This window comes from Bubalus kerabau, chromosome 16, assembly GCF_029407905.1.
Source record: "Bubalus kerabau isolate K-KA32 ecotype Philippines breed swamp buffalo chromosome 16, PCC_UOA_SB_1v2, whole genome shotgun sequence".
NCBI classification, from domain to species: domain Eukaryota; kingdom Metazoa; phylum Chordata; class Mammalia; order Artiodactyla; family Bovidae; genus Bubalus; species Bubalus kerabau.
In genome coordinates this window covers 42,492,046-42,519,596 of record NC_073639.1, presented here as the reverse complement: position 1 = coordinate 42,519,596, position 27,551 = coordinate 42,492,046, and the positions used below count along the sequence as shown (strand labels likewise).

The window sequence follows — 27,551 nt, the reverse complement described above, 5'->3', positions numbered from 1 at the left end:
TAGACATTGCTTATGAGTCAAGCAGTTTGTGAAACACTGAAGAAGATAACATGAATGCAGAAAACCCTAGTGATATAACTTAATATCTCTGAGAATAAAGACATGTGTAAAAGGAGAAATAAGTAAAGAGATACATTTGGTAAAATATCTATTTTAAACAATGCTGTAGTTTCTAAAATAATGACAGTTTCAGAATAATTTTTCTTCAACCTTTGACCTCTAGGGATTATCTTACTTAGCATTATAAATAGTGACCTTTTTCATTTTAAATTATTCATTGCATTAGTTATGAATTTTGGCATATGCTAATCCACCAGGTTCACTGACCTATGTGCAAAATTCATCCTGGCTCTCCTGAGTGCAAGTGCATTTTTTATTGCACATGTTCACTACTTCATTGCTCACACCTTTCCTTGAACTGGTTTATTTTCTTCTTTATTCAGTTATTTATAATTAAATGTTCCTCAACTCCTAAGATCTAGTTACATTAAAAGTCATTTTACAGACTCCATTTATTTTATTTTTCTATCAAATTATTTTTAGAGTTTGAAAGTTTCTTAATCTATAATTTTGTCTTGTCAAATTCTTAATCATTATTTTCTACACTTGTCATCCTTAAGACATATGTTGCTGAAGAATATGAAATTTTGAATTTAAGGATGTTCTGTAAAATTCCATAACAGGCAGATCTCTAAGATAATTACTTCATATTTACTGAAGTAAGATTTATTTTTACTACCTTGTTCATTGTCTCACATTGGATTTGCCTCATAGCAATTTCTATATAATATAAAAGAAAATGACCTAATATACAGGAAATGAATAACAATCAAATGGATAAATATACTTAGAGTTGTATACTTTAGTGATTAATGGGAAGAGACTATTTTATACTGATATTGAGAAAGAGCACATGAAAATATTAAACATGAGAGACAAAGCAAGAACAGAGCTAATAATGATATTAAATCAGTAATTTGACAATTATTTCTCACAGATGTTTCATAACCCCCTTCTAATCCATGAGCAAGACCTATACATTTTACACCAGAAATGACATTTAAATTCATCTATTTTTCTCATCTTCATTGTCACCACTGCAGAACCATCTCCAGATATCTTACCTAGAATTCTGCAATTAAGAACTTCTGAATTTGTCTCCCACCTTCCGCTTAAACTGAAATATATCCCGGCCATGCTCAAAGGCTGTCAGTGGCTTCCCATAACACTTCAGGAAAAACATCTCTTTATACCAGTCTGATAGCTGTGGGGCCCGCTTTTCAGCCTACTTTCAAGGTTCTTCATTGTACGTTTTCCTGTTAGTCCTGTGTGTTCGCCACCCTGACATTTACACTGTTTCTGTCACACTTTAAGTTTTTTTTTCTCTGTCAAGTCTGTATTGCTCAGACTTTTGAATGGCTGGTCCTTTCTCATTATTTGCCTCAGTGTGAATGCGACCTCTCCAGAGTCTGCATGTCTTAAGTTGCCCTCTTCTCATCACACCTTTGGTTATTCTGAATCAAATCTTACAACATGTTCTACAGTGATTATTATATTCTGAAATAACTCTGCTCCCTACCTTGTTTATTTCTGTCTCTTACAACTAGAACATAAGATTCATTAAATTCTTAGCTATATGGTTTTCAGTTCAGTTCAATTCAGTCACTCAGTCATGTCCGACTCTTTGCAACCCAAAGAATCACAGCACTCCAGGCCTGCCTGTCCATCACCAACTCCCAGAGTTCACTCAAACTCATGTCCATCGAGTCGGTGATGCCATCAAGCCATCTCATCCTCAGTCGTCTCCTTCTCCTCCTGCCCCCAATCCCTCCCAGCATCAGAGTCTTTTCCAATGAGTCAACCTGTCGCATGAGGTGGCCAAAGTATCAGAGTTTCAGCTTCAGCATCAGTCCTTCCAATGAACACCCAGGACTGATCTCCTTTAGGATGGACTGGTTGGATCTCCTTGCAGTCCAAGGGACTCTCAAGAGTCTTCTCCAACACCACAGTTCAAAAGCATCAATCCTTTGGTTTTAGTACTTATAAATAGTACCTTATATATTAACCAAATTAATATATTAGCCTGTTTGTGAAGGAATTATCAAGACTTGGCTATGTCTTTGAAACAGGAGTTTTATAAGGAAGATTATTATTTTCTTCCTCTCTCTCTCTCTATCCTGCAAAATAATGAAGAAATCATTTGTGATTTTATGTTTTACACTTTTTGGAGCTAACTTATTTTAAAACTGCATATGTGATGCAGCATAATTTGCGAGTGGGTGAGTCAACTGAGTGGACTGAAAGATGGTGAGACCAGTCTCTGTGGGAACAAGCGGTGTATGAAAAGACAGAGCAGCCTGTGGAAGCAGCATGAAGACTGTACAACAAAAGGAGCATGAAGATAATTGGAAAAAAGTCTCCAGGCATGTTATTCCCAATATACACTTAGCAGAGTGGTATTAAAAGAAAAACAGCTCCATTAATTACTACAAAAAGTCAAAGTTTCTTTCCAACAGAGTCAAACATTTGCAAATTTTCATACTTAAAAAGCACAAGAAAGAAATTTAGGCTATGCACTGTTTCAATAATTCCTCATAATGGAACAAGCTTTATTTTTCCTGGTTTACTGATTTATGATATGGTGGAACATCCTTCAAGTAAACCCCAAGTTCTAAATACACATAGAGAATGCAGAATTTATGCAGGGCCAAAGAACATAAAGGAAGGTTACTTTCATAGTTGTTATTAGTTTATTTTCGGAATCTTTTTGAAGCTATTGTAATAAATGGAGTGAATGCTTAGATACATCTGTCTACCTATCTATATGATTGTATTTGAGTTTATACCTAAATGTTATCCTTTGTCTTTGACAAAAATTATGTATCTGACAGTAAATTTTTATTATTTCGTTTAAAGGGCAAGACAAAAGCTGTAATGATACAAATTCTCCTAAGCTTTTTCCTTTTTAGATTGAAGTGAGATTTTCCTTTAGGACTAATTTTCTTTTAGAGATGGATCTGAAACAGAAAACACTTTAGTGAGCCCTCAATTATACTCATATAAAGAAAATGTCTGTCCATCATGGGGAGCTGCATGAAGTAATCCAATAACTGATATTTAAGACAAGGATGAATATTCTGTTTGGGATTCCCTCATGGCCCAGACGCAGAAGGCAATGGCACCCCACTCCAGTACTCTTGCCTGGAAAATCCCATGGATGGAGGAGCCTGGTAGGCTGCAGTCCATGCGGTCACTAAGAGTCGGACACGACTGAGGGACTTCACTTTCACTTTCACGCATTGGAGAAGGAAATGGCAACCCACTCCAGTGTTCTTGCCTGGAGAATCCCAGGGACAGGGGAGCCTGATGGGCTGCCGTCTATGGGGTCGCACAGAGTTGGACACGACTGAAGCGACTTAGCAGCAGCAGCATGGCCCAGAGGTAAAGAATCTACCTGCCAATGCAGGAGATGCAAGTTCAACCCTTGGATTGGGAAGATCCCCTAGAGAGGAAATGGCAATCCACTCCAGTATTCTTGCCTGGAAAATCCCATGAACAGAAAAGCAAGGTGGGCTACAGTCCATGGAGCTGCAAAAGAGTCAAGTACAACTTGAGACTAAACAACAAACAACAGCAACAATCATTCTGTTTAATGACACAAACTATGCCTTTGAAAATTATAATACTCATTAGAAAATGTTTGTTTATACATCTGAATTTGGACTAAAGTCATGTACCTTTCTATTAAGTTGTGTTTTCTATGATGGTTTGCAGAAGAAGTAGAGCTTAACTGTGAAAGATAGAGGAGCAGTTCTCAGCTAAATATATATATATATATATGTTTTATTTTAATTATTGTCATATAAGAGTGTTATCAGTGAAGGCCTATTTAGAAAAATGGAGACTACTCAAGATATTTCAAGCCTAGGGAATTTACTTCAAGAAATGAGCTTAACCTAGAAAATTGGGTAGATGGAGAAGCTGAGGATTAGAATAATAGAGTTGTACAACTGAGAGATTAACTATAGGCAATGCTATCATTCATCTGGGAAAAGATATCTGTGAAGAAATGAGAGACCACAGAATTCTTAATTGAGCTTGAACCAAAGCAGTGCTACCTTGCAGGGGGCGGTACCAAGAAAGTAGACCAGGCCAGTGGCACCAACATCAGAGGAAGTCACCCATTGCCAGAGGCAGAGAGATAGGAGATATACCCATTCATTGACCAAATCTATCAGGAATCCAGTGAGCAAGGAAGACTTTGAAATGTAGCTTGCAAGAGAAAAGAAAGAAATGGATCTTCAGATAAATAGGCTAATGACAAGCACAAAGGGCTTCTTCTGTGCTTTCACAAAAGCATTTTTAAAAGTTCAAACTGGTTTTAGAAATTTCTAGATAATCAAGGAAAACCTCCTTACCTCAGAGCTTAGTGACAAAGATAGCCCTTATTGAGATTAGTTTGGAGGGTTAGTGTTGATTTCCATTGAAGAATGACTCCACACTAACAGTTGAGATTGAGAATTGCCTTAAAAAGCAGTACAAAATGGAAGAATATTTGGCAACTGATTTTGAGAGCTAGTGAAAATTATAAAAATCTACATATATCTTTATTTGTTGGTGTATTACTATGCTAACTGAAGTATGTTGTTGTTTAGTTGTTAAATCTGATTCTTTTGTGACCCCATGGACTGTAGCCCACCAGACTCCTCTGTCCATGGGATTACCAGGCAAGAATACTAGAGTGTGTTGCCATTTCTTTCTCCAGGGGAATTTCCTGACCCAGGGATCAAACCCATGTCTCCTGCATTTCTGGAAGATTCTCTACCTCTGAGCCACCAGGGAAGTCCTAACTAAAATATACAGAGTTTTAAAGCATTGGATACAAATATGTAAGATCTGCTAGACAGAAAATATCTTATAAATTAACATCTAGTACTCTAAATTATAATCTCTCCAGTGAGGACTTAGGAAAAAGAATGAAAAAAACTTAACATCTTTTATGAGTATATGAACAAAACCAAAAGCCCAGAGCATACAGTTTTAAAAATCATGTTGCCACGTAGGAGATATATTAAACCAAATCTCCCAGGCTTAATTAACATTGGAAAATGGACCTGCTAAGGTCTTTTGATTGAGAAGACATATTTATTCATGAGTACAAATATGTTTAAATCAAACTGTCTTTGAAAGATGTTGAAAATCCATTGAACTGTGACTTATGTTGGGTCAACATTCCAAGGTTTGCCATTGAAAATCATTCACAATTTGCTTTTTAAACTATATTTCAAACATCATTTCTTTTATTCTCTATATTAACTTTATCCATGGCTGAATTTACATGTTCACTGATTCTTAAAAACACTTTGTATTTTATCATTTTTACTCTTTACTCATCTCAAATTATTCACTTTAAAATCATATCTCCTTTTCACTGGCTACTCAAGTTCTAGTCACTTTTTAAATTTATGTATGTATATTTTTGTATAATACATATACATTCAGGGTCTTCTGTGTTTTATTCATTAGACTATGTGGGAAAGATGTGTTAATAGACAAGATTTTGCCTTTGAAGATGTCTGACGTTTAAGCAGTAGGCCTTAAGCATAGTTACAATGATGTCTGATATGGCTTGTGGAATATTTGTGCTCTATCAACTTGGTTAAATTGGAATTAGTTTCCCCAGAAATCACATTCCTATATGAATCTGAATGGCAGTTGACAACAAAAGGAATCGTGCAGGATTTGGAAGGTGGAAGTGAAGCAGTAGCCATTGTGGCGTCAAGACTAGTAAAAGGGGTCACAACTGTGTCTCAGGTACATTGCCACTTACCTACTGGATCACTTTTCTGCTGTGGAGGCTGCACCCAAGCCCATAAGTCCTCAGCACTGTCCAGATTTCCTCTTTCATAGATTCTAGTTCTGGCCCAGGCATGGTGCGTAAAGAGCAATAACAAGATGATAAGTTCTTTCATCAAGGCTGACACTTAAATTCATTGATGTAGCTTGTCCTCATGAGTCATCATGTGTCCTTGCTCTCTTCCACTTCATGTCCAGCATTTTACTGACTTCTTAGACTCACTCTTAGGTAGAGAGGAAAGAGCCTGCCACACAAATGTGTCACATGCTCCTACAATTATGGAAAGGCTAGTTACAACAATATAGCTTAACCTTTTATCATTTATATTATATTCGCTTCCTTAATCAACCACTACTCCTGCAAGTAGTTCCAAAAAAAACAATATTCAAGAATTATTCTCTTGGGGCTGGTGCACTGGGACGACCCAGAGGAATGGAATGGGGAGGGAGGAGGGAGGAGGGTTCAGGATGGGGAACACATGTATACCTGTGGCGGATTCATTTTGATATTTGGCAAAACTAATACAATTATGTAAAATTTAAAAATAAAATAAAATTTAAAAAATTAAAAAAAAAGAATTATTCTCTGAAATATTTCTCTAATATGATTAGTTCCAATGGCATTAATAACCTTGTTGGCATGGTGAAGTGGGCTGCTAGCCCTCGGAAAGTTATGGCAAAACATTCACTTACATTATCATACTTAAACTCTTGTCATAAAATGTCTGTAGGAATTAAGACTTAAGGTGATAAAATAGTTACCACTGGAAATGTTTTAGTGGAAATAAGCAGCGTAATGTAATTCATTGATTGTTTCTAGTTGCGCATCAGTACTTATAGGAAAAAGAAGCATAATTAGTTCAGGGCTTTAAATTCACAACTAGAGGTCTGGGAAAGTAATCAGAAAAATATGTGATGACTTTACAATAAATTCTTGTCCTTTGTAGACACAGAGATTATAAAAGCCAAAGTCACAGTCGTGTCCGACTCTGTGTGACCCCATAGACAGCAGCCACCAGGCTCCCCCACCATTGGGATTCTCCAGGCAAGAACAGTGGAGTGGGTTGCCATTTCCTTCTCCAATGCAGGAAAGTGAAAAGTGAAAGTGAAGTCGCTCAGTCGTGTCCCACTCTTCGCGACCCCATGGACTGCAGCCTACCAGTCTCCTCCATCCATGGGATTTTCCAGGCAAGAGTACTGGAGTGGGGTGCCATTGCCTTCTCCGAGTCTAATCTTATGGGTAGTTAAATTGCACTGCAAATTGAATTTACAACCTCAGAAATACTGCTATGTTAAAGTTAAGGCATTGATTAAATAGGAGTGGGGCACTAAAAAATGGGATGTAGGTGCATGTGTGAAATCTTATTAAGTAAGCATTTTGACTTCCTAATTCTGCTAAACCTCATCTACATGTAGAAACAGGCTTTCCTCCTTCCCCTTTCCTAAAAAAATAACTGCCATCAAGGGAATTGCTGATTTTCCTAAGGACTACACCCATCACCTCTCATTGCTCCTAGAAATAAATTAGGACATAACTGAAGGCCCCAGTTTGTAATTTATAAATTTAATCCTAGAAGGAGAATCTAAACAGTATAAAAATTTTCGCATTTATATCAATGTTTCTAGGGGTGAATGAGACAAAATAAAATATTGTTGGATCAAATCATATTTGTTGGCAGATATTCTGGATTCACTGTATTAGCTTTAGAAACTGGGAGAAACAGAGTTTTTAGGTTGTGTGATTGAAATATGGACTCGGGAGGTAGGATGGATTAAAAAATGAGGATAAACATATATATATATATATATATATATATATATATATATATATATATATATATACATACTATGTGTAGCTCAACTGCTAAAGAATCAGCCTGCAATGTGCAAGACTCCAGTTCAATTCCTGGGTTGGGAAGATCCCCAGGAGAGGGGATAGGCTACACACTCCAGTATTTTGGGGCTTCTCTGATGACTCAGACAGTAAAGAATCTTCCTGCAATGTGGGGTACCTGGGTTTGATCCCTGGGTTGGAAAGATCCTCTGGAGGACAGCATGGCAACCACTCCAGTATTCCTTAAAAAAAATTTTTTTTTAATTGAAGGATAATTGCTTTACAGAATTTTGTTGTTTTTCTGTCAAACCTCAACATGAGTCAGCCATAGGGATACATCTATCCCCTCCCTTTTGAACCTCCCTCCCATTCCCTTCCCCATCCCAGTTCTCTAGTTGATACAGAACCCCTGTTTGAGTTTCCTGGGACATACAGCAAATTCCCATTGCCTGTCTATTTTATATATAATAATGTAAAATTCCATGTCGAAGAAGGCAATGGCACCCCACTCCAGTACTCTTGCCTGGAAAATCCCATGGATGGAGGAGCCTGGTAGGCTGCAGTCCATGGGGTTGCTAAGAGTCGGACACGGCTGAGCGACTTCACTTTCACTTTTCCCTTTCCTGCATTGGAGAAGGAAATGGCAACCCACTCCAGTGTTCTTGCCTGGAGAATCCCAGGGACGGGGGAGCCTGGTAGGCTGTCATCTCTGGGGTCGCACAGAGTCGGACATGACTGAAGCGACTTAGCAGCAGCAGCAAGATTCATGTTACTCTCTCCATACATCTCACTCTCCCCTCCCCTCTTCCCATGTTCGTAAGTTTATTTTGTATGTCTGTTTCTCCATTGCTGCCCTGTAATTAAATTCTTCAGTACCGTCTTTCTAGATTCTGTATATATGTGTCAGAATACAATATATATCTTTCTCTTTGGGACTTACTTCACTCTGTATAATAGGCTCTAGGTTCATCCACCTCATTAGAACTGACTCAAATGTGTTCCTTTTTATGGCTGAGTAATATTCCATAGAGTATATGGAACAAATACATAGTGTATATACCACATGGAATATACATGTTCCATAGTGTGTATACCACAACTTCTGTATCCATTCATCTATTGATGGACATCTAGGTTGCTTCCATGTTCTAGCTATCATAAATAGTGCTGCAGTGGAAAAAGGGATACATGTGTCTCTTTCAATTTTGGTTTCCTCAGGTTATATGCCTAGGAGTGGGATTGCTGGGTCATGTGTTGGTTTTATTCCTAGTTTTTAAGGAATGTCCATACCATCTTCCATAGTGGCTGTATCAATTTACATTCCCTCCAACAGTTCAAGAGCATTCCCTTTTCTCCAAAACCTCTCCAGCATTTATTGTTTGTAGACTTTTTGATGATAGCCATTCTGACTGGTACAAAGTGATATCTCATTGTAGTTTTGAATTATATTTCTCTAATAATGAGCAGTGTTGAGCATCTTTTCATGTGTTTGTTAGCCATCTGTATGTCTTCTTTGGAAAAATGTCTGTTTATGTCTTTTTCCCACTTTTTGATTTGATTGTTCATTTTTTGGTTTGGAATTGTGTGAGCTGCTTGTATATTTTGGAAATTAATCCTTTGTCAGTTGTTTCCTTTGCTATTATTTTCTCGCATACTGAGGGTTGCCTTTTCACCTTGCTTAAAGTCTTCTTTGCTGTGCAAAAGCTTTTAAGTTTAATCAGGTCCCAATTGTTTACTTTCATTTTTATTTCCATTACTCTAGGAGGTGGGTCATAGAGGATCTTGCTTTGACTTATGTCATCCAGTGTTTTGCCTATGTTTCCAGTTAGAACTGGACATGGAACAACAGAATGGTTCCAAATAGGAAAAGTAGTACGTCAAGGCTGTATATTGTCCCCCTGCTTATTTAACTTGTATGCAGAGTACATCATGAGAAACGCTGGGCTGGAAGAAGCACAAGCTGGAATCAAGATTGCTGGGAGAAATATCAATAACCTGAGATATGCAGATGACACCACCCTTATGGCAGAAAGTGAAGAGGAACTCAAAAGCCTCTTAATGAAAGTGAAAGTGGAGAGTGAAAAAGTTGGCTTAAAGTTCAACATTCAGAAAAATAAGATCATGGCATCTGGTCCCATCACTTCATGGGAAATAGATGGGGAAACATTGGAAACTGTCAGACTTTATTTTGGGGGGGGCACCAAAATCACTGCAGATGGTGACTGCAGCCATGAAATTAAAAGACGCTTACTCCTTGGAAGGAAAGTTATGACAAATCTAGATAGCATATTCAAAAGCAGTGACATTACTTTGCCAACAAAGGTCCATCTAATCAAGGCTATGGTTTTTCCAGTACTCATGTATGGATGAGAGAGTTGGACTGTGAAGAAAGCTGAGCAGTGAAGAATTGATGCTTTTGAACTGTGGTGTTGGAGAAAACTCTTGAGAGTTCCTTGGACTGCAAGGAGATCCAACCAGTCCATCCTAAAGGAGATCAGGCCTGGGTGTTCATTGGAAGGACTGATGCTGAAGGTGAAGCTCCAATACTTTGGCCACCTCATGTGAAGAGTTGACTCATTGCAAAAGACCCTGATTCTGGGAAGGATTGGTGGCAGGAGGAGAAGGGGATGACAGAGGATGAGATGGCTTGATGGCATCACCAACTCGATGGACATGAATTTGGGTAAACTCCGGGAGTTGGTGATGGACAGGGAGGCCTGGCGTGCTGTGATTCATGGGGTCGCAAAAAGTCGGACATGACTGAGTGACTGAACTGAACTGAACTGACTGAGAAGGTGGATCATAGAGGATCTTGCTTTGACTTATTTCATCAAGTGTTTTACCTGTGTTTTACTTGTGTTTTCCTCCAAGGATTTTATAGTTTCTTGTCTTACATTTAGGTCTTTAATCCATTTTGAATTTATCTTTGTGTATGGTGTTAGGAAGTGTTCTAACTTCATTCTTTTATATGTACCTGTCCAGTTTTTCCAGCACCATTTATTGAAGAGGCTGTCTTGGCCTCATTGTATATTCTTGCCTCCTTTGTCAAAAAGAAGGTATCCATAGGTGTATGGGTTTATCTCTGGGCTCTCTATCTTGTTCCATTGGTCGTTTTTTTTTTTTTTTTTTTTTTCTGTTTTTGTGCCAGTACCATAATGTCTTGGTGACTGTAGTTTTGTTGTATAATCTGAAGTCAGGAAGGTTGATTTCTCCAGCTCCATTCTTCATTCTCAAGACTGCTTTGGCTATTTGGGGTCTTTTGTATTTCCATATGAATTGTGAATTTTTTTTGTTCTAGTTCTGTGAAAAATGCCATTGGTTATTTGATAGGGATCACACTGATTCTGTAGATTGTTTGGTAGTATAGTCATTTTCACAATATTGATTCTTTCTACCCAAAAACATGGAATATCTCTCCATCTCTTTATGTCATCCTTGATTTCTTTAATCAGTGTCATAACTTTCTGTATGCAGTTCTTTTGTCTCCTTAGGTAAGTTTATTCTTAGACATTTTATTCTTTTTGTTGCAATGATGAATGAGATTGATTCCTTAATTTCTCTTTCTGATTTTTCACTGTTTGTTTTAGAAATGCAAGTGATTTCTGTGTATTGATTTTGTATTCTGCAACTTTGCTAAATTCACTGATTAGGTCTAGTAATTTTCTGGTAGAATTTTTAGGGTTTTCTATGTATAGTATCATGTCATTTGCAAACAGTGTGAGCTTTACTTCTTTTCTGATCTGGATTCCTTTTATTTCTTTTACTTCTCTGATTGCTGTATTAGGACTTCCAGAACTATGTTGAATAATAGTGGTGAAAGTGAACACCCTTGTCTTGTTCCTGATCTTAGAGGGAATGCTTTCAGTTTTTCACCAATGAGAATAATGTTAGCTGTAGGCTTACCATATATGGCCTTTACTATATTGAGGTAGGTTCATTCTATGCCCACTTTTTGAAGAGTTTTACTCATAAATGGGTGCTGAATGTTGTCAAAGACTTTTTCTTCATCTATTGAGATTGTCACATGGTTTTTATATTTTAATTTGTTAATATGGTGTATCACATTGACTGATTTGTGTATATTGAAGATTCCTTGCATCCCTGGAATAAGCACAACTTGATCATGGTGTATGAGCTTATTGATGTGTTGCTGAATTCTGTTTCTTAAAATTTTGTTGAGGATTTTTGCATCTGTGTTCATCAGTGATATTGGCCTGTAGTTTTCTTTTTCTGTGTTGTCTTTTTCTGGTTTTGGTATCAGGGTGATAGTGGCCTTGTAGAAAGAGTTTGGAAGTGTTCCTTCCTCTTCAATGTTTTGAAAGAGTTTTAGAAGGATAGGCATTAACTCATCTCTAAATGTTTGATAGAATTCTCCTATGAAGTCATTTCATCCTGGGCTTTTGTTTTTGGGAAGATTTTTGATCACAGCTTCAATTTCAGTGCATGTAATTGGGTTGTTCACAATTTCTATTTCTTCATGGTTCAGTCTTGGAAGATTAAATTTTTCTAGGAATCTGCCCATTTTTTCCAGGTTATCCATTTTATTGCTATATAGTTGTTCATAATAGTCTCTTATAATCCTTTGTATTTCTGCATTGTCTGTTGTAACTTCTCCTTTTTCATTTCTAGTTTTGTTGATTTGATTCCTCTCTCTTTTTTTCTTGATGAATCAGGCTAAAGTTTTGTCAATTTTCTTTATCCTCTCAAAGAACCAGCTTTTAGTTTTATTAATCTTTACTATTTTTTCTTTCATTTCTTTTCACTTATTTCTACTCTGATCTTTATGATTTCTTCCCTTCTACTAATTTTTGTTGTTGTTGCCTTTGTTCCTCTTTTCTCAGTTGTTTTAGCTGTAGAGTTAGGTTGTCTATTCAATGTTTTTCTTGTTTCTTGAGGCAGGATTGTATTGCTATAGACTTCCCTCTTAGAACTGCTTTTGCTGCATACCATAGGTTTTGATTGTGTTTTCATTGTCATTTGTTTCTAGAAATTTTTTGATTTCCCTTTTTATATCTTCAGTATCCTGTTGGTTATTTAGAAACATATTGTTGGTCATTTAAATATATTTAAAAACATATTGTTTAATCTCCATCTGTTTGTGTTTTTTTTTTTTACAGTTTTTTTCCTTGTAATTGATATCTTGTGGTCAGAGAAGATGCTTGATATGATTTCAGTTTTCTTAAATTTATTGAAGTTTGATTTGTGACCCAAGATGTGGTAATCCTGGAGAATATTCCATGTGCACTTGAGAAGAAGGTGTATTCTTCTGCATTTGGATGGAATGTCCTGAAGATATCAGTGAGATCCATCTCATCCAATGTTTCATTTAAGACTTGTGTTTCTTTATTAATTTTCTGTTTTGATGATCTGTCTTTTGGTGTGGGTGGGGTGTTAAAGTCTCCTACAATTATTGTGTTACTGTCAATTTCTCCTTTTACATCTGTTAGTGTTTGTCATGTATTTAGGTGCTCCTATGTTGGGTGCATAGATATTTACTATTGTTATGTCTTATTCTTGGATTGATCCCTTGATCATTATGTAGCATCCTTCCTTATCTCTTGTAATCTTCTTCATTTTAAGGTCTGTTTTGTCTGATATAAGAATTGCTACTCCAGCTTTCTTTTGCTTCCCAGTTGCATGGAATAAATTTTTCCATCCTTTCACTTTCATTCTATATGTGTCTTTAGGCCTGTAGTGAGTTTCTTGTATCTATATATATCTTGTATATATATATATATATATATATGCCTTGTTTTTGTATTCATTCAGCTGGTCTGTGTTTTTTTGGTTGGAACATTTAATTCATTTACATTTAAAGTAATTATTGATGTATACATTCCTATTGCAATTTTCTTAATTGTTTGGGATTGATTTTGTAGATCTTTTTCTTCACTTGTATTTCTTGACTATATAAGTCCCTTTAACATTTGTTGTAAAGCTGGTTTAGTAGTACTGAATTGTCTTAACTTTTGCTTCTCTGAAATCTTTTTATTTACCCATTAATTTTGAATGAGATTCTTGCTGGGTACAGTAATTTTGGTTGTAGATTTTTCCCTTTAAATATATTTTGCCATTCCCTTCTGGCCTGAAGAGCTTCTGCTGAAAATTCAGCTGTTAAACATGTGGGGTTTCCCTTGTATGTTACTTGTTGCTTCTCCCTTGCTGCTTTTAATATTCTTTCTTAGTATTTAGTCTTAGTTTGATTAGTATGTGTCTTGTCATGTTTATTTTTGGGTTTATCCTGTATGGGATTTAGGCTTGATTGACTAGTTCATTTTCCATGTTGGGGAAATTTTCAACCATAATCTCTTCAAAATTTTTCTCATACCCTTTCTTTTCTCTTCTTCTTCCTGGAGTCATGTAATTAAAATATTGGTGCATTTGATATTGTCTGAGAGGTCTATGAGACTATTCTCTGTTCTTTTTATTCTTTTTCCTTTATTCTGCTCTTCAGAAGTTATTTCCACCTTTTTATCTTCCAGTTCACTGATTCGTGCTTCTGCTTCAGATATTCTGCTATTGATTCCTTCTAGGGTATTTTTAATTTCAGTAATTGTGTTGTTTGTCTCTGTATGTTTATTCTTTAATTCTTCTAGGTCCATTTAATTGATTCTTGCATTTTCTCCATTCTTTTTTCAAGGCTTTTGATCATATTTACTATCATTATTCTGAATTCTTTTTCAGGTAGTTTGCCTATTTCCTCTTCATTTATTTGGACTTCTGTATTTCTAGTGTGTTGCTTCATTCATGTAGTATTTAACTGTCTTTTCAGTTTGTTTTTTTTTTTTAACTTATTGTGTTTGAGGTCTCCTTTTCCCAGGCTTCAGTGTTGAATTCTTTCTTCCTTTTGGTTTCTACCCTCCTAAGTTTGGTCCAGTGGTTTGTGTAAGCTTTGTATTGGATGAGATTTGTGTTGAGCTTTTGTGTTTGTTTGTTTATTTTTTCCTCTGATGAGCAAGGCTGAATGAGGTGGTAATCCTGCCTGCTGATGATTGGGTTTGTATTTTTGTTTGTTTGTTGTGTAGATGAGGCATCCTGCACAGGTTGCTACTGGTGGTTGGGTGATCCCAGGTCTTGTATTCAAGTGGTTTCCTTTGTGTGTGTTCTTACTGTTTGATACTCCCTTGGGTAAGTTCTCTGGTAGTTTAGGGTCTTGGGGTCAGTGCTTCCACCTCAAAGGCTCAGGGCTTTATCTCTGGTCAGGAATGAAGGTTCCACAAATGGTTTGTATGGCAGTAAGTAAGATTAAAACAAGTAACCAAAAATGAGAAACTAAAGATGAATCCCAGACAAATGGCTGTTACAAAATTAGGCAAATAGTAATTAAAATAGTAAAATATACACATATACATATGCACCCATAAGCAAAATGAAAACAGTCCAATAAAAATAAAGTACAATACATTGACCCAGTGAACATAAATCTGTATGCAGGTGAGGAAGAAACAGAACTAGACATGGAACAACAGACTGGTTCCAAATTGGGAAAGAAGCATGTCAATGCTGTATATTGTCACTCTACTTATTTAACTTACATGCAGAGTACATCATGAGAAATGTTGAACTGAATGAAGTACAAGCTGGAATCAAGATTGCGGATTCATTTTGATATTCGGCAAAACTAATACAATTATGTAAAGTTTAAAAATAAAATAAAATTAAAAAAAAAAGATTGCTAGGAGAAATATCAACAACCTCAGATATGCAGGTGACACCACCCTTATGGTAGAAAGTTAAGAAGAACTAAAGAGCATCTTGATGAAAGTGAAATAGGAGAGTGAAAATGTTAGCTTAAAACTCAACATTCAGAAATCTAAGACCATGGAATCTGGTTATATCACCTCATGGCAAATTGATGGGGAAACAATGGAAACAGTGAGAGAATCTAATTTTGTGGGCTCCAAAATCACTGTAGATGGTGACTGTAGCCATGAAATTCAAAGATGCTTTCTCCTTAGAAGAAAAGCTATGACCAACCTAGACAGCATATTAAAAAGGAGAAACATTACTTTGCCAACAAAGGTCTGTCTAGTCAAGGCTATGGTTTTTCCAGTAGTCATGTATGGATGTGAGAGTTAGACCATAAAGAAAGCTGAGCACTGAAGAATTGATGCTTTTGAACTGTGGTGTTGGAGAAGACTTTTGAGAGTCCCTTGGACTGCAGGGAGATTCAGCAAGTCAATCCTAAGGGAAATCAGTCCTGAATATTCTTTGGAAGGACTGATGCTGAAGGTGAAGCTCCAATACTTTGGCCACTTGGTGCAAAGAACTGAATCCTTGGAAAAAACCCTGATGCTGGAAAGATTGAATGTGGGAGGAGATGGGGATGACAGAGGATGAGATGGTTGGATGACATTATCAACTCAAAGGACAAAAGTTTGAGTAAGCCCTGGGAGTTGGTGATGGACAGGGAAGCCTGGCATACTACAATCCATGGGGTTGCAAAGAGTCAGTCATGACTGAGTCACTGAACTGAACTGAAAGCTGGGTTTGAGCAAATTTTCCAAGAGATGATGAACCACCACATCATATTGTAAAAGCAGTAAATCCCCATCACTTCTGAGCCTTACATAACATTCTCATTCATAAAATATATGTTTCAACTCAAAGTTCTCCAGGGTCTCCATTTTATGTTAATGTTAAATGTTAAACAAAAAATCTTGATATTAGTGTATTTTATTTATTTACCTGAATTTATTCAACAAATACTTAACATGCAAAGTTCAGTCTTATTCAAGATATGAGATAGCTAAGTAGTAAAACAGATTTTTCTACCTTAGATCTTATATTTTATACTTTAATAAAATAATAGATGAGTAAGTTTCTTCAGAGAAGGCAATAGCACCCCACTCCAATACTCTTGCCTGGAAAATCCCATGGACGAAGAGCTTGGAAGGCTGCAGTCCATGGGGTCGCTGAGAGTCGGACACGACTGAGCGACTTCACTTTCACTTTTCACTTCCATGCACTGGAGAAGGAAACGGCAATCCACTCCAGTGTTCTTGTCTGGAGAATCCCAGGGATGGGGGAGCTTAGTGGGCTGCCATCTATGGGTCACACAGACTCGGACACGGCTGAAGCGACTTAGCAGCAGCAGCAGCAGCAAGTTGCTTAGTTTTAGAACATGCTACATGCTGTTCAGTTCATTTCAGTTCAGTTGTTCAGTCGTGTCCTACTCTTTGCGACCCCATGAACCACAGCACCCCAGGCCTCCCTTGCCCATCACCAACTCCGTGAGTCCACCCAAACCCATGTCCATTGTGTCAGTGATGTCATCCAACCATCACATCCTTTGTTGTCCCCTTCTCCTCCTGCCCTCAATCTTTCCCAGCATCAGGATCTTTTCAAATGAGTCAGCTCTCCGTATCAGGTGGCCAAAGTACTGGAGTTTCAGCTTCAACATCAGCCCCTCCAATGAACACCCAGGACTTATTTCCTTTAGGATGGACTGGTTGGATCTCCTTGCAGTCCAAGGGACTCTCAAGAGTCTTCTCCAACACACAGTTCAAAAGCATCAATTCTTCTGTGCTCAGCTTTCTTTATAGTCCAACTCTCACATCCATACATGACCACTGGAAAAACCATATCCTTGACTAGATGGACCTTTGTTGGCAAAGTAATGTCTCTGCTTTTGAATATGCTATCTAGGTTGGTCATAACTTTCCTTCAAGGAGCAAGCATCTTTTAATTTCATGACTTCAATCACCATCCGCAGTAATTTTGGATCCCAGAAAAATAGTCAGCCACTGTTTCCACTGTTTCCCGATCTATTTGCCATGAAGTAATGGGACCAGATGCCATGATTTTAGATTTCTGAATGTTGAGCTTTAAGCCAACTTTTTCACTCTCTTCTTTCACTTTCATCAAAAGGCTCTTTAGTTCTTCTTCACTTTCTGCCATAAGGGTGGTGTCATCTGCATATCTGAGGTTATTGATATTTCTCCTGGCAATCTTGATTCCAGCTTGTGCTTCCTCCAGCCCAGGGTTTCTAATGATGTACTCTGAATATAAGATAAATAAGCAGGGTGACAATATACAGCCTTGACATACTCCTTTTCCTATTTGGAACCGGTCTGTTGTTCCATGTCCAGTTCTAACTGTTGTTTCCTGACCTGTATACAGATTTCTCAAGAAGCAGGTCAGGTAGTCTGGTATTCCCATCTCTTTCAGGATTTTCCACAGTGTATTGTGATCCACACAGTCGAAGGCTTTGGCATAGTCAATAAAGCAGAAATAGATTTTTTTTTCTGGAAATCTCTTGCTTTTTCGATGATCCAGCAGATGTTGGAAGCATATTTAGGGGAAATAGATTTAAATAGAGAAAAATAATTAAGGTACTAGATCTGATGGACAGAGTGCCTCATGAACTATGGATGGAGGTTTGTGACCTCTATAGGAGACAGAAAGCAAGATCATCCTCAAGTAAAAGAAATGCAAAAAAGCAAAATGGCTGTCTTAGGAAACCCTACAAATAACTATGAAAAGAAGTGAAGCAAAAAGTAAAGGAGAAAAGGAAAGATACACACCTATTTGAATGCAGAGTTCCAAAAAATAGCAACGAGAGATAAGAAAGCCTTCCTCAGCAATCAATGGAAAGAAATAGAGGAAAACAGTAGAATGGGAAAGACTAGATATCTCTTCAAGAAAATTAGTGATACCAAGGGAACATTTCATGCAAAATGGGCTCAATAAGGGGCAGAAATGGTATGGACCTAACAGAAGCAGAAGATATTAAGAAGAGGTGTCAAGAATATACAGAAGAACCATACAAAAAAGATTTTCACAACCCAGATAATCACGAAGGTGTGATCACTCCCACTTACCTGGAGCCAGATATCCTGGAATGTGAAGTCATGTAGGCCTTAGGAAGAATCACTATGAACAAAGCTAATGGAGGCAATGGAATTCCAGTTGAGCTATTTCAAATTCTAAAATATGATGCTGTGAAAGTGCTGCACTCAATATGCCAGCAAATTTGGAAAACTCAGTAGTGGCCACAGGATTAAAAAGTCAGTTTTCATTCCAATTCCAAAGAAAGGTAATGCCAAAGAATGCTCAAACTACTTCACAATTGCACTCATCTCACACACTAGTAATTTTTAAAATTCTCCAAGCCAGGCTTCAGCAATACATGAACCATGAACGTCCAGATGTTCAAGCTAGTTTTAGAAAAGGCAGAGGAACCAGAGATCGAATTGCCAACATCCACTGGATCATGGAAAAAGGTAGAGAGTTCCAGAAAAGCATCTATTTCTGCTACATGCTGTAGAATCAAGGAAATTTTGTAAAAATAAGAGATTCAGGAGTACTAGCACTCAGAATGATGGTACACTATTAAGTAGGTTTATTCTAGTAGGTCTAACAGATAAAGTAAGCCTTCCTTGAAGAGATGAGAGAGTCAATCAAGCAAATGTTTGGGGAAAGAAAATTCCAGGCAAAGAACACTGCTCAGACAAAAGATTCTTAGGAGGAGGGCATGGTAACCCACTCCAGTATTCTTTTTTTTTTTTTTTTTAAGCAGAAAAGAGCTTAGTTGAAGTGCTTTTTATTTTTAGACCAACCGAACATTTTATTGGAGAAGGAAATGGCAACCCACTCCAGTATTTTTGACTGGAAAATCCCATGGACTGAGGAGCCTGGTAGGCTACAATCCATGGGGTCTCAAAGAGTTGGACACTACTGAGCAACTCACTTTCACTTTCAAACATTTAATATAAAAACACTTTAATATACAAACTGCAATCACAACAGCATCCACATAGCAGTGAGGGGATGGGCGTGTGGGTGGGGAGCATGGCAGGGAAGAAAGGTTTTCAGGGTCCCTACTGTTTCCCTGGTCTGCACTGTGACCTGAGTACAAGAGGTTTTGGCAGAGCTCAGATCAACACAGCCAGAAGCAGAGAGGTCCTGACACCAATATTGAGACAGACTGATAACAGCAGGCTCCTTCAAAGTGCCATTGTTTCCAAGGGGCAGCCTCCAGGGAATGCCAGATACAGTTGGGAGGTAAGAGGAAGGTGGTTGTGACCCAAAGGAGAGTCAACCATCTTTTCTCAGCATCCTGCTGACCATCTTTATGGGAACAGAGTTTTCCAGAGGGCTACTGAATTGAAAAGACCTAAAAATCACCCAGCAAAAGGATGAGAAATTGTGTCTGAGTCCATCTTCTACCAAGATTCTTGGCCTGGGACTCCAGAAAGCTGGGTGGATCTGCTCAGATGGTTGGGAAGGGAAGTGAATGTCAGAAACTTTGGCCCAACAGGGTCAATGCCTTGCCACATATTAACCAAGAAAGCCTCAAGGCAGGCCTGGGTGGTCTGTTAGAAGAGTTTGTGGTTAATGGCACTCCCTGGATGACGGTGGCACAATGGCCCACAGATGGGGTTTATAGTGTGTGTGGAAGACAGAAAGGACACAAGACAGAAAGAATTAAGAACTGAGTAATTGCTTCTTTCATGACTGGGCAGTAGAGGGGAGATGATCCTCTGGGCCAGGGCTAGAAGAGACTAGAAGCCCCTTCCTTCCTGGGGGCCAAGTTTTGACTGGTCTGGATAGCTCACGACCCCAAAGTCCTCCACCTGGCCTCCCCGAGACTCTCCAGGAGGCCCGGCTGTCCCCTCCAGATGTGCCAGGAGACTGGCTGTGGTCCCAGCTGGGCCCAGGTAGGGCCTGGAGTCCAACAGCTAGATGAAGTCCATGGAGTTCTGAGGGAGGAGGCCCATTATGCAACCAGGGAGACCCAAGTCCTTGGTACCCGTGCAGCTGAAGGGGAGACAGCAGCCCAGGGCGGGGTCCTGGTTCTCTATGGCCTCCAACCTGTCCGTGTTGTTGTCCCAGTTGATGTGGGAGCGGTTCACCAGGGGATCTGAGGCCAAGATGTTCCACTGGAGCTGAAAGAAGTGTGACTTCAGGGGTGGGTTCTCACACAGCTAGCTGCTGAGGTACCCACTGTCGACGTTGTAGCTGACTCGGATGAACTCCTGTCTGTGGTAGCTGCAGGTGATGAGGACCATGGTCACTCCCAGGCTATCAGACTTGAGGATGAGGGATGGGTTGGGGGCATCTGCCTGAAAGATGAACATGTGTCTCCCTGCCGGGACAGGGCCGACCAGCAGAGTCTAGGATTTGATCAAATTCGCTCTCAGCTGAGCCAATATAAATGCTCTTCCACTCCAGGTAGTCTGCCAGGGCCTCATTGCTCTCGAAGCTGATCTCTCAAACAGAAAGGGCTGTGGAAAAGGCTCGGATTTTCCAGCACCACCATGTTCAATACTGACACCTTAGCCATCGCCTCGTAGGGTCACAGTTGAGGCCAGAGCTGGGGCCGAGCTGGCAGCTGGGTCTTGTCAGGTCAGGGAGTAGCTTTGTCCAAATCAGCTCCTGCCTTCTCTGACCACAATCTGAAGTTCCACTCCAGTATTCTGACCTGGAGAATCCCATGGACAGAGGAGACTGGCACGCTATGGTCCATTGAGTTGCAAAGAGGCACAAGTGAAGTGGCTTAGCACACAGGCACATCCCTGGAGTACTTGAGGAACGATGAAAGAGATAATGTGACTGGAGCAGAAAACAAAGAGAGAAAAGATGACAATAAAGATTTGAGGAAGTAGTAACAAATCTTATGGGTCAAGAGAGGATTGTTTAATGGAAAAAAAAGGTGTTTATATGCTTATAAAAATGCTCTTTAAAGAGGAAAATAAAATGATGCAAGAAAGGGTTGATTTTTTTTTTTAATACTTCTGTCCTTGATGAGATAAGAGAAGATGTGACTCCTTCCTTAATAGAGGCACACCTAGAACTTTCACTGGGACAGTAGAGACAGCAGAGTAAATGAGCAGGATGCAAGTTGTTAAAAATGATGGTCTCTCAAGTGCAAATACTATTCTGATATTTTCTGTTTTCCCCATAAATAGGAAGCATGATTATCCAATTTGAATGAGATTAAGAGAAGAGATCTGGAGTGGAATGAAGAGAAGGCATGGGATAGTCTAGGCGAATAGAAGAGTGAATTGTCTGGGTTATGATATAAGATTTTGAAGCAGCACTAAAAGCCCATTTGACCTTAGTGTGGCTGTGAGTATAAAGTGAGATCAAGCTTCATGTCTGTAGGTAATTTATTAGGGATATTCAGCTGTTAATGAGTTGGATACAAGCATGATGACTGATGCCAGAAAGGCACAAAGATGTGATAGAGGAAAATAGAGATTTAAAGTTTCTGCAAAGACAGGATTTTCATGAGGAATCAGGAATTCTACTTCATATAAGCAATATTAGGATCCACAGATGGTGATCTTAGGAAAATGCTTCTTAAGCTTTACCATGCACCACAAACCCCTGAACACATGTTAAAACACAGATTATAGATTCACAAACTTGGAGTTCTAGTTTCAGCAGGTTTGATGAGGATCCCAAGAATTTGCATTCCTAGCAGTTTTCCAATTGGTACTTATACTATTGTTCCAGTGATCACATTTAGAGATCTATTTTTTTTTTTAAGATAGTCTTAAGGATATGTAATCTCTTTGTTTTTCGCTTATCTTTTGTTCTCATTCTTTAGGACCATCTATCTGTATTTCATGTATTTATTAATTGGTTCATTTAATATGGTTGACTCTTGTTCAAGAGTCATGTAGAGGTTAGAGGAACTGACCCTCCTCACAGTTGAAAATCTGTGTGTATAACTTACAGTCAGCCCTTCATATATGCAATTCCTCTGCATCTGTGGTACCACATACATGTATACAAACCACTACAGATTGTGTACAACTGTAGCATTTATGATTTTGAAAAATCACATATCAGTGGACCCGTGCAGTTCAAACCTATGTTATTTTAGAGTCAACTGCATATTAATTTATATATTAATATATATAAATATTTATATATATATATGTTAATCTGCTTGAAATTCACCATAAGTTTTCTAAAGATTTGAGATGAATACATAACCCATACTGTTATGGTTATGAAAAAGTAGAATAAATATAATCACCTCTTTATCATTTTTACCAGTATCTCCTGGATAGAGCTTTGGTTAGTAGACAAGATCTTATTATTTTTAAATTAATTTTCATTGATATGTAATAATTATACTTTAAAAGTGATTTATTAGGCTTATATTACTCTTTCAGTTTAAATCTGTAAATGGGCTTTAGCATATTTTCCAAACAAAAAACTCTTCAATGTAAACCAACAAAAAGTGAACACATTTTTTATCCATGGACTTTTATTCTCCTTTAGCACTTAGAGAAAAAGGAAAATCTGTATTGGATAATAAATAGCATTGTAAGCAAACCTATATTGCTCTGGAAAATGTGTGGTCACTTTTAAATTACTATCAGTACAAGCAAATACACCAGAAGGCTGTCTCTGAAGCAACATGCCAAATCTAGCAATAGGATGATTTTCCCTTTGAAGGGAGTAGACAGGTCTCCAGAAGGAACATTTGGTGAAGAATCTGTCAACTGCCTTTATTACCTTCTGAACTACCTCTAACTTACAGGTATTCCCAGTTTTGTACTGCAGATAATTTGAGCTCCATCTGTGGTTGATGAATACTTTTCGGTATGCTGTTACAAATTATGGCTTTAGGCATTGTTGCACCTTCTCCCTGCAAATTCAACCACATAAATTGCTCTGTTTCTTGAGTCTGAATACATTTCCCTAGTGGGAATGCAGTGAGAAAAATAGGAATCATTATTTTTATGTTGTAATTTGTTGGATAGATTGCTTCCAAAAGAAGGCTGGTTTAAATTTTATGCTGAAATTATTAACTCTGTGATTATTAATTCTTAAATATGAAATTCAATTAATAGTTGGCAAGATGGAATAGTAGAAAGACCCTGAGCTCACTCTCTCCTATAAGCATATCAAATTCACAATTATTTGGAAAACAGCCATCAATGAAGAAAGACCAGATCCACTAGAAAAGATTTTTCACAACTAAAGCTATTAAAAAATAAATCACAATAAGATGGGTAGGAGGGACAGAGTTGCAATATGGTCAAGTCCAATACCTTCAAGTGGACTGTGACAAAGAGGAGAACAATTATGCCACAGAGGTTCACCCAAAGGAGTGAGAGGTCCAAGATCCATGTGGGTTCTGTAGCATGGGAATACTGTAACAGGAAGATGAATTCCTGGAGCTTTTGGTTGAAAAGGCCACTGGGGCTTAGTTTGGGGAGTTCCAGAGTGTGAGAGGAAATAGTGATGTCACTTTTGAGTGACACCCACAAAATCTCATATGCTCTGGCTCTGCAGCAGGGAAGAAGCCATAATTTGCTAGATGCTTAGGTCAGACCAACCTGCTGATGCTGAAGATTCTCCTGGAGACGCAGGAAGTGACTGCAGCTTACCCTGGGGACATAGACATTCAGATTAGATCAAATCAGTTTCTCAGTCGTGTCCATTTCTTTGCGACCCCATGAATTGCAGCACCCCAGGCCTCCCTGTCCATCACCAACTCCCGGAGTTCACTGAAACTTATGTCCATCGAGTGAGTGATGTCATCCAGCTATCTCATCTTCTGTCATCCCCTTTGCCTCTTGCCCCTAATCCCTCCCAGCATCAGAGTCTTTTCCAATGAGTCAACTCTTCACATGAGGTGGCCAAAGTACTGGAGTTTAAGCTTTAGCATCATTCCTTCCAAAGAAATCCCAGGGCTGATCTCCTTCAGGATGGACTGGTTGGATCTGCTTGCAGTCCAAAGGACTCTCAAGAGTCTTCTCCAACACCACAGTTCAAAAGCATCAATTCTTTGGCACTCAGCCTTCTTCACAGTCCAACTCTCACATCCATACATGACCACAAGAAAAACCATAGCCTTGACTAGATGGACTTTGTTGGCAAATTAATGTCTCTGCTTTTGAATATGCTATCTAGGTTGGTCATAACTTTCCTTCCAAGGAGTAAGCATCTTTTAATTTCATGGCAGCAGTCACCATCTGTAGTGATTTTGGAGCCCAGAAAATAAAGTCTGACACTGTTTCCACTGTTTCCCCATCTATTTCCCATGAAGTGATGGGACCAGATGCCATGATCTTTGTTTTTTGAATGTTGAGCTTTAAGCCAACTTTTTCACTCTCCACCTTCACTTTCATCAAGAGGCTTTTGAGTTCCTCTTCACTTTCTGCCATAAGGGTGGTGTCATCTGCATATCTGAGGTTATTGATATTTCTCCTGGCAATCTTGATTCCAGCTGTGCTTCTTCCAGTCCAGAGTTTCTCATGATGTACTCTGCATATAAGTTAAATAAGCAGGGTGACAATATACAGCCTTGACGTACTCCTTTTCCTATTTGGAACCAGTCTGTTGTTCCATGTCCATTTCTAACTGTTGCTTCCTGACCTGCATACAAATTTCTCAAGAGGCAGATCAGGTGGTCTGGCATGCCCATCTCTTTCAGAATTTTCCACAGTTTATTGTGATCCACACAGTCAAAGGCTTTGGCATAGTCAATAAAGCAGAAATAGATGTTTTTCTGGAACTCTCTTGCTTTTTCCATGATCCAGCAGATGTTGGCAATTTGATCTCTGGTTCCTCTGCCTTTTCTAAAACCAGCATGAACATCAGGAAGTTCACGGTTCATGTATTGCTGAAGCCTGGCTTGGAGAATTTTGAGCATTACTTTACTAGCGTGTAAGATGAGTGCAATTATGTGGTAGTTTGAACATTCTTTGGCATTGCCTTTCTTTGGGATTGGAATGAAAACTGACCATTTCCAGTCCTGTGGGGCCACTGCTGAGTTTTCCAAATTTGCTGGCATATTGAGTGCAGCACTTTCACAGCATCATCTTTCAGGATTTGGAATAGCTCAACTGGAATTCCATCATCTCCACTAGCTTTGTTCATAGTGATGCTTTCTAAGGCCCACTTGACTTCACATTCCAGGATGTCTGACTCTAGGTGAGTGATCACACCATCGTGATTATCTGGGTCGTGAAGATCTTTTTTGTACAGTTCTTCTGTGTATTCTTGCCATCTCTTCTTAATATCTTCTGCTTCTGTTAGGTCCATACCATTTCTATCCTTTATCGAGCCCATCTTTGCATGAAATATTCCTTTGGTATCTCTGATTTTCTTGAAGAGATCCCTAGTCTTTCCCATTCTGTTGTTTTCCTCTATTTCTTTGCATTGATCACTGAAGAAGGCTTTCTTGTCTCTTCTTGCTATTCTTTGGAACTCTGTATTCAGATGTTTATATCTTTCCTTTTTTTCTTTGCTTTTCGCTTCTCTTCTTTTCACAGCTATTTGTAAGGCCTCCCCAGACAGCCATTTTGCTTTTTTACATTTCTTTTCCATGGGGATGTTCTTGATCCCTGTCTCCTGTACAATGTCACGAACTTCATTCCATAGTTCATCAGGCACTCTATCAGATGTAGGCCCTTAAATCTATTTCTCACTTCCACTGTATAATCATAAGGAATTTGATTTAGGTCATACCTGAATGGTCTAGTGGTTTTCCCTACATTCTTCAATTTCAGTCTGAATTTGGCAATAAGGAGTTCATGGTCTGAGCCACAGTCAGCTCCTGGTTTTGTTTTTGCTGACTGTATAGAGCTTCCCCATCTTTGACTGCAAAGAATATAATCAATCTGATTTCGGTGTTGACAATTTGGTGATGTCCATGTGTAGAGTCTTCTCTTGTGTTCTTGGATGAGGGTGTTTTTTATGACCAGTGCATTTTCTTGACAAAACTCTATTAGTCTTTGCCCTGCTTCATTCCATATTCCAAGACCAAATTTGCCTGTTACTCCAGGTGTTTCTTGACTTCCTACTTTTGCATTCCAGTCACCTATAATGAAAGGACATCTTTTTTGAGTGTTAGTTCTAAAGGTCTTGTAGGTCTTCATAGAACCATTCAACTTCAGCTTCTTCAGCATTACTGGTTGGGGCCTAGACTTGGATTACTGTGATATTGAATGGTTTGCCTTGGAAACAAACAGAGATCATTCTGTTGTTTTTGAGATTGCATCCAAGTACTGCATTTTGGACTCTTGTTGACCATGATGGCTACTCCATTTCTTCTGAGGGATTCCTGCCTGCAGTAGTAGATATCATGGTCATCTGAGTTAAATTTACCCATTCCAGTCCATTTCAGTTCTCTGATTCCTAGAATGTCGACATTCACTCTTGCCATCTCTTGTTTAACCACTTCCAATTTGACTTGATTCATGGACCTGACATTCCAGGGTCCTATGCAATATTGCTCTTTACAGCATCGGACCTTGCTTCTATCACCAGTCACACCCACAGCTGGGTATTGTTTTTGCTGACTGTATAGAGCTTCCCCATCTTTGGCTGCAAAGAATATAATCAATCTGATTTCAGTGTTGACCATCTGGTGATGTCCATGTCCATCTTTGGCTGCATCCCTTCATTCTTTCTGGAGTTATTTCTCCACTGATCTCCAGTAGCATATTGGGCACCTACTGACCTGGGGAGTTTCTCTTTCAGTATCCTATCATTTTGCCTTTTCATACAGTTCATGGGGTTCTCAAGGCAAGAATATTGAAGTGGTTTGCCATTAGTGGAAGCCATTTAGGGGAGCTCCTTCTACCTTGTGGACACTGGTGATGCAAGTGTTATTTTGGAATACTTCCTCTAATGTATTAACCCAGGACTCAGTCTGGCCCTGATTCAATGATTTGTAGTCACCATTGCTGGGATGCCTCAGGCCAAGAAACTAATTGTCTCACCTTCTAGCCATCAAGCTGCCTTAAGACTCCCTTCAAGAAACCCCAGGCCAATATTATCAGGAGGAAACACCATTTACCAGTGATCCAACATCAGTTCTAGGACCCCTGTGCCCTTTAACCAGATCCCAAGAGCCCTGAGGTCTCCTGGACTAGTCTCTATCCAC

The 27,551-nt window shown here is 38.7% G+C and overlaps 1 pseudogene; it reads right to left on the bottom strand.

Annotated features, from left to right (window-relative positions):
• Window positions 1-20,373: 20,373 nt before the first annotated feature.
• LOC129630251 (histone chaperone ASF1B-like) lies at window positions 20,374-20,978 on the bottom strand (annotated as a pseudogene).
• Window positions 20,979-27,551: the final 6,573 nt, after the last annotated feature.